Source organism: Sebastes umbrosus, chromosome 13 (assembly GCF_015220745.1).
Source record: "Sebastes umbrosus isolate fSebUmb1 chromosome 13, fSebUmb1.pri, whole genome shotgun sequence".
NCBI lineage: Eukaryota > Metazoa > Chordata > Actinopteri > Perciformes > Sebastidae > Sebastes > Sebastes umbrosus.
In genome coordinates, this window is record NC_051281.1 from 29,910,853 (window position 1) to 29,924,704 (window position 13,852).

Consider the following 13,852-nt stretch of genomic DNA (forward strand, 5'->3'; position numbering starts at 1 on the left):
TCTAACAGCCAGCAGGGGGAGACTCCTCTGGTTGCAAAAAGAAGTCTGATTGTATAGAAGTCTATGAGAAAATGAGCCTACTTCTCACTTGATTTATTACCTCAGTAAACATTGTAAACATGAGTTTATGGTCTCAATCGCTAGTTTCAAGTCCTCTTCAATACAGCATGATGTTCATTCAGTAAATTATGGTCCCATTTAGAGTCAGATAGACCATAAAGCAGGGGATGCTTTAGGGCGGGGCTACCTTGTGATTGACAGGTCACTACCACGGCGTTGTCCGGTCTGGGAGTTGTCCACGTTTTCGCGTTAGAACTTTAACCCTTTCACAGTGTGTTGGTAACAGTTCATGCAAGTTAATTGTAACATTTTGGTCGCCTAAAAATGTCTTATTCAGTGTTCGGTTGTACTTAGTTTCCCCCTCTTGTGTCACTTCTGGTTCCAAAAAAACAACATGGCGTCGGCCAAAATGCCAAACTCCAGGCTTCAAAACAGCAGTCCACAAACCACTGGGTGACATCACATTGACTACGTCCACTTCTTATATACAGTCTATGGTTTTTCCTCACACATGCCAGTGTAGCACCACATCCACACTGCACAAAATTGTTACTCAACCACTTCAGACGCTAGCGTACGACGCAGCGTGTAAAGATGCGAAATGTCACGGCTTTTTTTCAACAGCGTATTTTGCCATAGTCTGAGCTTTTCTCTCAACATTCTACAGACGCTGCTCCAAGCGTGCAGGTCAGATGTGTAAAACAGGCGAAGGGAGTCAACAACACACCCATTCTTCTTCTACACATGTCATTTTAGTGCTCACTAATGGAGCCCTAAGGAAACAATTAAAGACCCAGTTGAGAGATATACACTACGTCTGCACAGACAAAGCCTATGAGTGATGTATACTCTGATGAATTTCTGGTTTGAGAGTTTTGGACACGGAAAATAAAAAACGGGCCCCCGAGTTATTCTGGAGACCAAATGAATGAGATGCAAATAAACATCAAATATTTAGCCTGTTACTCAGCAAAAGTGCTATAAAATTAAATTGGACAAGTGGATTCTTGGGGAGAAAACCTGCCCCATTGTCCCCCTTTGCGTGAGCATGTGTGTGTTCAAACACTTAAGTGAGTCGCTGCTCTTACAGGTGCCGCAGATGTTGTCGGGACTCCTTTTACATACTGTACACCTGTTTGATGTAAATGCACACAAGGGACCCTGGGTTATGTAAGAAACAGGTTGTGCTGAAGAACATGACTCAATAAAAAAACACATATGAAATATAATTTAGAACTTAATTGTACAGCATAGACAACACTTCTAATTACCTTAACCCTTTTAATGGTACCAATCACCAGATTGCTAGTGACCTTTGTGGCACTCTGGTGCTCAGTGACCCCTGGGTCCCTCTAGTGGTATTAGTTGGCGAAATCTATTAAGGGATTTAGTTTTTGATGCTTTGTGTCATCTTTAAGAACTGAGCTTTGGAAAGATGTATCATTAACTGTTGTGACCAGGTCTGATATTTGTTAAGCTCTGTGTCAGTGCAGTATTTGATATATATTCAGGCTGCACATGTCAGCCATACAAAGCTGAAAAATAAGCACTTCATCCTAAATTTGAAACTCACAAACAAGTACAAAAGCTGTCACTACTGAGGGGTGATATTTCAATATGTGATGTAAATACACCCTGCTGATTTACATAATGAGCTATCAAATATTTGACAAAGAAATGTAATGAATAAAATATTAACTAAAATTAAATAATTATTCAGATGTATTAGGGCTGTCATTCGATTAAAAATATTTAATCGTGATTAATCGCATGATTGTCCATAATTAATCAGGATTAATTGCATATTTTTTATCTGTTCAAAATGTACCTTAAAGGGAGATTTGTCAAGTATTTAATACTCTTATCAACATGGGAGTGGACAAATATGCTGCTTTATGCAAATGGAAATCATTTACCAACACAAAACAACGACAGATATTGTCCAGAAACCCTCACAGGTACTGCATTTAGCATAAATAATATGCTCACATCATAACATGGCAAACTGCAGCCCAACAGGCAACAAACTAACAACTAACTTTGAAGGCCCTAATATTTATATAAATGTAGTCGAGCATTACTGACAACATGATAGCACTCCTCTGTATTTTTAAAGGTAACAGAGGAGACAAACACAAAGTATATAATAAACTATTTAAAAAAAGAAAAAGCTTAACTTCATGACAACTGAGCAAACTTCACTCACTGATGATGCTCATGAGATACGGTTGAAAGCTCCAGTGAAAGCTAAGTTGTTGTTTTTGTCAGACTATATAATTAGCCATTTATATAAGTATTTATGTATTCAAGAAACCAAATGGATAACGTTTAGAAATATAATGTCATGCAGTATTTTCTAGCCATCGCCGTGAGATCTTGACCCGTCGAAAACAGCTCTAAATACCATTCAGATGAGATATGATTCAGCCAAGCGGAACATTTCGTGCGCCAGAATGAGTAAGACTTCCAGTCTGTGGACTGCATCAGGCTTCGCTTTTTGCATTGAGGTAGTTTATTGATTTAACATCCGGCAGACTTGCACTGACAAACACTGTGAGGCTGCTCTGCCATCGGCCGGCAGGTGTGTTTATCATGTCGGTGTAACTGTGGAGACTGGGCCTTGCACTTGTAAATATAATTAGTGCATCACATCCTGTTGGAACAATGTAGGGGTCTGGATGGAGGAGATCTGAAACAGCCAAGTCGAGAGGTCAAAAATCTGTCAAATCGAAAACTCTGCAGCTAAATGTTTATACCAAAATGTGTTTTCTTAAAAAAGATGGTGTTCTGTAAAACTGCTTACTTAGACGTTGTCTTTAAGGCCCTGAGTTTAGGCCACAGTTATCTTAGGTTAAAAATACTAAATATCTCATAAATAACACTTGATCCATAAGCCTTACGGATCAGAATCAGCTTGATATGCCAAATACATACATACAAGGAATTTGATGCATCTTTTATGCATCTCTGTAAACATACTTGCACAGAAATAGAAATAACAGCTATAGGGACAAGGACAACAAAGCTGAACAAATAAAGGCGAGGAATAGACAAAACGGTTAGGTTCACAAGTGGTGATAAAATAGGTGTGAATATATATATATATAAATATTCTATAAATGTATATAAAGCGCAAAGTGTTCTGTGAGTTTTAAACAATACAAATAGTGCAAAGAAATAAATACCGAATGGATATACATGGACTGGATGATTATGTGCATTATGTACATGTATATATATCTATATGTGCAGTGAGTAGGATTTATATTGACAGTGACAGATGATATGTAAATATTAAAAAAGAAAATAAAGTGCATTAAAGACTGTAAATTATAATCTATAACAGAAGCAGCTGATATTTAGGTGTTAGTGGGATGGCAAACTCTTGTTTGCTACACGAACAGACATTGTTGTGAAGGGAAAATATGGCTGCTATATCACATCGGTCCCAATGAAATGATTGGACGGCCTACCTGCCTGCCTGTGCACACTCTGCCCGTGCACTCATTGTGCATCACCGGAGTCTTCCACAAGCTGCTGACTTGACAGCTGTGAGTAATAGCCATGGTCGTTGTTCACAATGACAATTTTGGGGGACTATTGGAGCTAGTGCTACTTTCATTGGGAAAGAGTTGGCAACACTGGGCTGGGTTTTTCGGTTCGATCATTTTTAAAATGTAGCATACATTACCATTCTCAACCCTAGCGTTAAAGGTCAAGGATGTATCATTACATTTCTTTTCCAAAAAAACTGCCATGTTCAGTATGTTGGATGTTTGATGTCGAACAGTACATCACAAGGTATTGTTGTGTGCAGAGGGATTGTCTCAATACTGACAGCCACAACCTGTGCCGGTTTTCCTTTTCTTTGAGGTGACATATTTCAAATTGTGCAATAGTGTTCATAATCCGCGTAACTTCAGTTATGTATCCTTCAGTTATAAATATGTTACTGTACGTAATGTACTTTTGGAACTTAAAATAATGTTGACTTTTGGTTTCACACGGGGCACAAACAGTGGTCTCCTGGGTGAAAGTCCGGTGTGCGGACTCTAATGTTACTGCGGACGGGTTTACAGTGGAGTTAGCTGAAAGCCCGGCGCGTCTCATCCAGAGTGAAGGGTGCTTTGTACGTCGGTATTTGACGCCCTGAGAATGAGACCGGGCTGAAACTGACTAACGCAAATAACTTACAAAAAACAAACATCCACCACTCTAAAAAAAAAAGCAAAAATGCTGACTCCCCAGAAGCCTTCCACCCTGCACTCATCGCCATGGTGACCCAGTGTGTTGGCACTTTAAAAGCTGTGAAACTCTAGTTAAATAGCTCACCTGTTTTTCACATTACAGCTCCTCTTCACAAAACCACACTCTTAGCCTCAGAGCTAATAACTCAGATCAGAGTGTGTGAGGGAGAAATGCGATGTCGTCTTTACAATGTGTCCCGGGGGGGCCTGCGCTCAAGGGCCCTGAACAGTGGGGGGGGCGCGCATTTGAAGCCTTCTCAGATGAGCCCTGGAACATTCGATAATTTCCTCCTGGGATTAGAACTGCAGCCCTCCTGGTGACCAGAGCAAACACGCTGCATGGAGAGAAATAAACAGTGTCAGCTTGTCAGGCACTAAAGGTGTTCGCAGTGTGAGCTGTAGTGAAATGAAACACACCCCTCAGGAGTGTAACTTCATAAATTATTCTACTAGTTTGGGCCACACAGAGAAGATTCATTGCCCTGTAGCTTCAGGATAAACGAACAGTCCAGTCTTTAACAGAGCTGAGGGTGTTGTTGGTGACACAGGTGACATTGAGGGAGTGACAGTGGACTGTAAATGCCACCCCCGTGTTGACATCCGCTGATCTTCACCCCTACTTGTCCTAGCCCAATCAGCAGAACAAATACCACTACTGTTTGCCCAGCCTCCCCCAAACAACGCGAGCTGAGTCTAACCTCGCTTCAGCCCAGTCTAGCCGGGCCACCTGGCTAACACATCGCACTGCAAACCCGGGGGGGCAACCGCCATGCTAACCTTGGCACCAGGGTCACAAGTGCAGCACTAATTACGCTGCATTATTTGCGCAGGAGGCTGCCCCATCAGCACCAGAGTGCACGGGCTCTCTGTCATTTGTCTGCAAATTTACTCTGACCCTATCAAACAAGACCTCCCCCAGTCCCCACTCCCCCCTTCCCTCTTTTTTAGCCCGGGTAAAGTTCAGATTCTGGAAGTAGTACATGCATAATGAATATAATTGTGTTATAGCCAACAAAATTGCTCTGGTAACACTGTTTGTTGTAACTGTCAACTCAATGAAGTGGAGTTGAGTGTGGGTTGAATTTAAGGTTTGTGCTGAGAGTTGCTTGAGTTTATATATATATTTATATCTATATATATATATAGATATATATATAGATATATATTAGTGATGTTAAAACTAATTTCTGTTAACACGTTATTATCATGTTAACTTTGGCAGCCCTAATATACTGTATATATATAGTATAGTACATATACACATTGATCCGCCTCAAGTTTCTCACCAAAAACTAAATTTTACAAGATCACATTTGAACTAGGGCTGTCAGTCAATTAAAATATTTAAAACATTTTTTGTATCTGTTCAAATGTACCTCAAAGGGAGATTTGTCAAATATGTAATACTCTTATCAACAGGGGAGTGGACAAATATGCTTGCTTTATGCAAAGGTATGATTATATTTTAGGGCTGTCAATCGATTAAAATATGTATTAATCGCATGATTGTCCATAGTTAATTGTGATTAATTGCTAATTAATGTATGTATATATTTATGGACAATCGATTAACAACACAAAACAATGACAGATATTGTCCAGAAACCCTCACAGGTACTGCATTTAACAGAAAAAATATGCTCCAATCATAACATGGCAAACTGCAGCCCAACAGGCAACAACAGCTGTCAGTGTGTCAGTGTGTCAGTGTGTCAGTGTGCTGACTTGACTATGACTTGCCCCAAACTGCATGTGATTATCATAAAGTGGGCATGTCTGTAAAGGGGAGACTCGTGGGTACCTATAGAACCCATTTACATTCACATATCTGGAGGTCAGAAGTCAAGGGGCCCTTTGAAAATGGCCATGACAGTTTTTCCTCGCCAAAATTTAACGGAAGTTTGGAGCGTTATTTAACCTCTTTCGCGACAAGCTAGTATGACATGGTTGGTACCGATGGATTTCTTAGGCTTTATAATTTGATGCCAGTATCTTCACTCCAGCTTTAAAACTCAGCCCAGTATGATGTCCGAAAGATCAATTAAAAAAATGAGTGACATTAAAACAAATTTGCGGTAACAACTTAATACCACGTTAACTTTGGCTGCCCTAGTAAATATAGAGTTACACCTGTCCACGTGTCAAAGTGTGCGTGAGGTACACACTGAACCCCAGATTGATCCTACTGTGTGTGTATATGGGGAAAAAATCGCCATGTAATAGATTTTTTCTAAATATCTTTTTATGTATTGATCTTTTTCAGCTTCATTTTGATGAGCAGTTATGGTTTTGGATCTAGACTACCTGACCTAACAGATACAGCATATGCCTGAAATGGACACAGTACTGTATATCAACATTTCTTTTTTCTCCACGCACATCTCCCACAGGGTGTAAAGCCTTGGAGAGCTGCACTTCAAAGCTCGGCTTGTTCATTGGATGGCCATAACTCTACAGGGCAGCAGGGCAGAGCCAGTTATTGAGCATACAGGTGGGTTGGTAGTGGTGTGTGTGTGTGTGTGTGTGTGTGTGTGTGTGTGTGTGTAAGGGTGAGGGGGGTTTATTCTGCCCCGTTTCCCCCCTCCATCTCCAGATATCAAAGCAAACGCTGACAGTGGGGGTCTCAGGCATCCCGGGCTCCTTTCCACACAGGAGACAAAGCATTGAGCAGCGAGTCTGCATCGTATTAAACAAAGCCTAAATGCTTCAAGCTGTTACACACTCCCCAATGAAACCTTTATGAAAGGGCCCCTAATGCGATTTCAGAAACACCTTGTCATCAGCCCTGGGGCAGCAGAAAGGAGAAGTGTGGATATATGAATGAATGGGCGCTTGGCGTTGCTGAGAGTTACTGAAGAATGACTCTATGAGTGGAGGTGCATATGGTTTTATTGCCCAATATGTACCTTTCACCGATATTGCCTGTTGTTTCATTCACTGTCGAGGCCTCTGCTAAGTACAGGCTCTTATTAGAAACACTGCCTGGGACTGATATTGTTGAGTGCCGCTTTTGTTATTTCATGTAAATGAAAACCTGTGTCTGCGTGTGTCGGGAAACTGCAATTGCAGAAGAAGAACTTGAGTAACTATTTTTAACAAAACAATACTGATTGATATCATTGTTTTTCATATAAAGGCTGCAATGTTTTTTATGTTTTTCATGCTAATTCAACACTAATTTCCGAATGCCATCGAGTCTGATGTGCAAGTTCTTATTCACACTTGTGAGTCACATTTTCACAATTTACTGGAAAAGAACTGTGCAATAAAACAGACATAGCTTTTGTTTTTGTCAAACTCTGGGGCCACACCACTTCTTAGTGAAGTCCAGGGTTTTAGGTAGAAAAAACAGCAACTAAGAAAATGTTTTTTTAATTAAATTCTTTATGATACCATGAAAGAATAAGATATGGTCTAAAGAAGGAGCAGCTGAGCTGAAATCGTTGATGTTGTGTTTGTCATGGGGGAGTCCAGTCATTTTTAGTTTTTTAATTTTGTTTGCGTTTGCCTTGACGTTTTTTTTGTTGTTGTTTTTTTTGCTGTTCGCAGGTATTCAACCTGCCTAGCTGCACTAAATGGCGTATGAATGACACGGTAATTCGCAAGTCATTTAGGGTGAAATAAGAACAACATTCTTGCTTTTGGCTTGTAGTCTGTACTGACTGCAATGTAAACGCATCTCTGTACATATGCTGTGTTCAGAGTTAGTGGCGTAAAATAAAAAGTGAGAAAGACAGAGGTGGATGGGTCCAACACACCATTCAGTTAGACCAGGGGTCAGCAACCTTTACTATCAAAACAGCCATTTTAGGCACAAAAAAAAAGAAGCATTGTGATGAAGGTAACACAGTTTTTAGTCTAAGTATATAGCATATAAGTCTAATGCAGTGAGGGCCTAATAGCAAATGTACTTCGGAGTATTAGGGCCACATTGAGGGAAAAAAAGTCGGAGATTTCAAGAATAAAGTCATAATATTACGAGAATAAAGTCATAACTTTACGTTAAAAAAAGTCGTAATATAATGAGGATAAAGTCATAACAAATTTGGGTCAGTAGGGGCCTGCTACCCCCACCAGTAGGTTTTTATCATTTATTCACATGGTAGATCACCAAATGAAGGAAAAGAAGACGACAGCACCATCTAGCGACCGTAGTAATTATGACAGGAGGAAAGGCGGAAGTGAGGCGCTGCAGTCTGGACGGCATGAAACTCCTTGCAGGGTCGATGGATGGGACACAAAATGCAGGACTTTGACACATGTAGTTGTCTTTGTGTTCACAACCTTAAGTTTTACTTTTTTTCATTTTCATACTTCGGCTAGTTATTTTAAGCAAAAACATAATATTTTTCCCTAAACATAACTAAGTGGTTTTGTTGCCCAAACCGAAAGAAGCTGTTTTGTTTGTGTTCAAAACGTAACATTTCATTCAGTTTGGCAACGTGTTAGAATTTTTTAAGTTTTTGCTTTCACTTTTACAACGTAGTAGGCGTAGCAGGCCCCTACTGACCCACATCTATGAGGCTTATAATGACTGATAATGCACATTTAATGAGCTGATAACAGTCGAATCAGGAACAAACACAGGACTTTAAACCAGGAGAGCAGTGTTCGAGACCGCCGTTCGTGTCTCAAAGTGATGTTGAGTTATTTTTAAGTTATATTTGTGACTTGGTTTCCATACTTCTGTTACGTTGTTTCCGTACACATTTTCCCTAGTTCACGCCCAACAATGATGTTTTTCCTAAACCTAACAAAGTGGTTTTGTTGCCTAAACCTAACTTTACTAACAGTAACGGTAGTTTGGTTGCGTAGAGTAAATATGACACACGAAAAGAGGCGTGCACATGTCCTAGAAATGTCGTGCTATTTATACGCCTTCCCATGAGATCGGGTTGAATCAACATGTATCCGTTTTATGCAATAGGTATTACCACACCATTGGCCACTGTGTAAAGCTACTGAGTATGAAACCACCATGTATCATTCAAGCACAATTAATTGGTCATATTACCTTAGAAATCCTGCAATTCTGTGCAATGAGAACCAGCTGGGCATTTCCCCTGCTGAACATCTTTGGTTCATCTTGAATCACTTTCTGACACACACACACACACACACACACACACACACAAGTGCAGATACGGAAAGACAGATGTAGACACTGCATTCAATAATCAGGTGATAATATATACTGTACATGAGTTTAAAAGCACACAGACACAAACACACACACATACACAAGCAGAAATATGCTTGCACACAGGCCATGGCTTTAGATCCTCTTGCCAAGATCATTTGGGGTGAGCCTCACAAGTGTTTGGGGGGGTGGAAGTTAAAGGTAACCGACCCTGGCAGGCACATGGACGGTAAAATTCCACTCATCACGGCCTTTAACAAATCATCTCTTCCATAACTTCGCTCACACATCCATAGCCCTCTCTGTCAGATCAAAGACTGAGGGAATCATCACGCATCCATACATTTGGCCCTCTTTGCTCTGTTTTGGTCTGTTCTTCTCCTCTCCGATCTGTTCTGTTTTTTATCTCTCAACACCTCTCGGCCTCGCTTCTTGTCTCGCGAGCGGTCGTTTCTATTTACGAAGTTAGATGTGAAGGGCGGAAGGCCGCGCATGCATGCGACAAGGATGTGTTTTCACTGATGTGACAGCAGAGAGGATCTGTGCTTATTGAGGCCATGCCCTCGACTCATGTGGAGCCGGGTTTAAAGGTGTCAGACAAGACAGAGGTACGTCATCCTGCTCTGCTGAATTATGGCCCGAGCTCATCTTTGATCTGAGAGGCAGGTCATCCTTTCTCTCTCTCTCTCTCTCTCTCTCTCTCTCTCTTCTGTCTCTCACTTCATTTTGCCTCTCCTTCTCTCGCTCCCTTCATCTCTCTCAGGGGGTTCTTGCCACAGCGACCAAGAATTCCTCTCTTCTCCGATGAGCGTTGGGTGAGATATACATGAATCACTTACTGACATCCACAGGGGATAAAAGAGCAAATGAGCCAGTAACTTCCTCTTATGAGTCTTACGGCCTATATTTGAATTTCAAAAAGTTTTCCCAGACTTCTCTGAGGTACACTAAGTCAGTGGTTCTCAATCTTCTCCATGTCAGGGACCCCAAAAATTGATACACATGAGGTCACGCACCCCCAATTGATAAGATTTCGCTTACAGTTGGGGAGAAACCAATAAGACTGTTATCAGGTCATTAAAGTTGCAGTAGGCAGAATATTTTTTGCCATCATTGGGCAAAAATTCCATAATAACTTTTCAGCATATTGTAATTCAGGTGTTCTGAAAGAAAACTAGACTTCTGCACCTCCTCATGGCTCTGTTTTCAGACTTTAAAAAATCGACTTTGACCAATCACAGGTCATTTCAGAGAGAGAGCGTTCCTATTGGCTGATCATTCAACGGAGGCAGCTGTCAATCACTCGCAAACTCCGATCCAACGGTCAAACTAGGCAGCGCTGATCAAATATGAATTAATATTCTGATACTGTAATGCCTATTTCTCGTGTCAAATGTGTTCAGAAACATCTTGTAGTGTACCGATTAGCTGTAGAATGAGGAAGTTTGCTCTGGCTGGTGGGCGGTGCTTGGTATTTCCTCAACTGATCTCAACATAGCTGCTGCATTTGATGCGAGAAATAGGCATTACAGTAACAGAATATTGATTCATATCTGATCAGCGCTGCCTAGTTTGACTATTTGATTGGAGTTTGTGAGTGATTGACAGCTGCTCAGAGACGGCAAGGCTCCAGCTCAGCTCTGATTGGTTGTTTTCCTCCGGTCTGTGAAATCTTGCAGATACCATTAGGAGCACCGGAGGACACTGGAGGACTCAGACGTACATGATTTTTTTTCAGATTACCTGTCTCATGCAGTACTGTCAGGATATAGTGCCAATTTTATAAAAATAACTTGTTTTAATCATATTTGCTCCAACTTGCCTACTGCTGCTTTAAATAGGGCGTTATCAGAGGTTATAAGCCTCATAGATGTGGGTCAGTAGGGGCCTACTACACTCAATAGTAGGTTTTACCATCGATTCACATGGTCGTTCACAAAAAGAGGGAATAAAATAGCACGACAGCGACCTCTAGCGACCGCAGTAATTATGACGGAGCAAAAGCAGAAGTCAGGCGCTGTAGTATAGATAGCGTGAACCTCCACATGGCGTGGAGGTTAGGGTGATGGTGATGGATGGGATACATATCACAGGGTTCTCACCCAGGAGACTGGGGTTTGCATTCAATATGAAACCAACAACATGTAGTTGTCTTTGTGTTCACAAGCGTTACGTTTTGCTTTCACTTTTGAAATGTTATTTTAAGCCAAAATAAGATCTTTTTCCCTAAACTTCACTAAGTGGCTTTTTTTGCCGAAACCTAAACAAGCTGTTTTGTTTGTATTCAAAACGTAACGTTTCATTTACTTTTACAACGTAGTTGGCGTAGTAAGCCCCTACTGACCCATATCTATAAGGCTTATTATGACTGATAACGCACATTTAATGGCCTGATAACAGTCAAATCGGATGCGAGGAGATAACCGTGGAAGAAGTGAAACCTCCAGTATGATCTTACTCATATTGGGCTCACTTCTGTAGTGAATCAAATAGTGAAAAAATAAACTACTCCCCATTTTTCTGGGGACCCCCTGGAACTCCCTCAAGGACCCCTGGGTGTCCCCAGACTCCTGGTTGAGATCCACTGCACTAAGTGATCAGTTCAGGGTAATGTTTGAATATAATATAATGAACTTTGATGGGGAAAGCTCAAAATGTCATAGTTGTTACACCATAAACAAAGTTAAATGATAAAAGTGTGTATGCTATAGGGCCAATTTTGCAAAAATGAATGTTAAATTGTCACCTTTAAGCTTTCTCACAGTTTTTCCACATTATTTTTTGCAGTATGAATATGATCGGGGATGAATTCCAATCAGTTTGTGCCTGGGGCAGGCTGTCATCCTCATCATTCGCTGCTTGCCTTTTTGAATACGAGCATAGCTTATCATTGCCCGAAGCATATACAGTGGATGGAAAAGTGCTGGCCGGGGGCCCCCTCTTGCTCTTTTTCTTCTTGTGTATACGCGGAGTCTACCTCACAGACGCTGTGCAGGATCAGCCTCGCACTCTGCAAGTCAGAACCTTGTCCCCTGGGCATGGAGGCCTCCTGCAGCTGAGGCAGGGAGCAGGAGGTCAGAGGGCATAATCAGGGAAAGTGTGTGTGCTCCTGCATGTGCGTGTTCCTCCTTTCATGCAACGCACCGCACTTATTTGAGCATTACTTTCATATTTGCATGTGTGAAACATTACCTGCTTTATAAAGAGGTTGTATTGACTAAAATGCAACCACTTGGACATGTACGGAGGCATGCCAGGGTCTGAATTAAGAGCTCTGGCACGGACTAAAAGAAGTGTGACAGTCACCATTATCAGGGGAACCCAAAACACAAAGCAGACCAGGGTTTTCTATAGGCCAGGGGAGCTTTCAAGGGGAAACCAGGATATGTCCCAATACCAAGCGAGCACTCATGGGTTTAAACTATGTTGTGCAACTTTCAGGAGGTACTCGGTTCTGCCCCATTTACACCAACCAGTCTCCCCCTCAGACTCGTACAGCACACATAACATGGGCAAATGCACTCAAGATACTGCAGTTTGATTACTTTCAGACACTCTCGGTGAACTAAAGTGTACCCTACAGTGTGAATTAGCAAAATTGCTTCCTAATAAGAGGCAATTATTCAGTACAATTTGACTCACATTACCAGTTCCTCATAATACCAGGAACATCATCCGGTATTATGTTTTTGTGGGTTAAGTAGCCAAAAAGGTTCAAGATATGTTCTGAGACAAATAACCATATTAAATTTCTAAAAATTGTATTCTAAAAAATAAGACACAAATAAACAGACAAGAAAATGAGTCAAGAAACATCTTGCAAGAAAGATGGATGATTTAAAATAAAAATAAAATGACTTGTGAAATTGCATTTTCATGGGAGAAAAAGAACACTGGCCATAGCCAAAAAAAAAAAAACACAACAATATAGAACCACAGAAACCTCTCGAGGTCCGTCAGCTGATTTGGACAAACTGTGCATTTTGTCAGTGGATAAATCCAGCTGTATAATGTGAGCCACCTGTGTGCCGCTCCGTGTAGGAAACCATGACCTGACAGATGAAGAGGTGGGCCGCTGACACAACGCATGGACACACCGTCCACAGGAGGGATCCGCAGAAACCGGAGAGCTCCTCGGTTAGTTTAAGCCTCCTTCCTGTTTCATTTCCACATTATAGAGACTGTGAGAGCGCACAGATTTGATTCGATTAAAAGATCAAGCGGATACATTTCCACAACTCCGACAAGTTTTGTGCGTAAATCGGCCTCCGCAGAACGCAGACCCAGAGAGGGAAACATCATGTTGACTGTACATGGAGGGTTGGACCAGATATAGAAAAGGCCATGCACAAAGTGACCGGATAATGGGATACAACCTTAATATATATATGTTTACGGCAGTTAA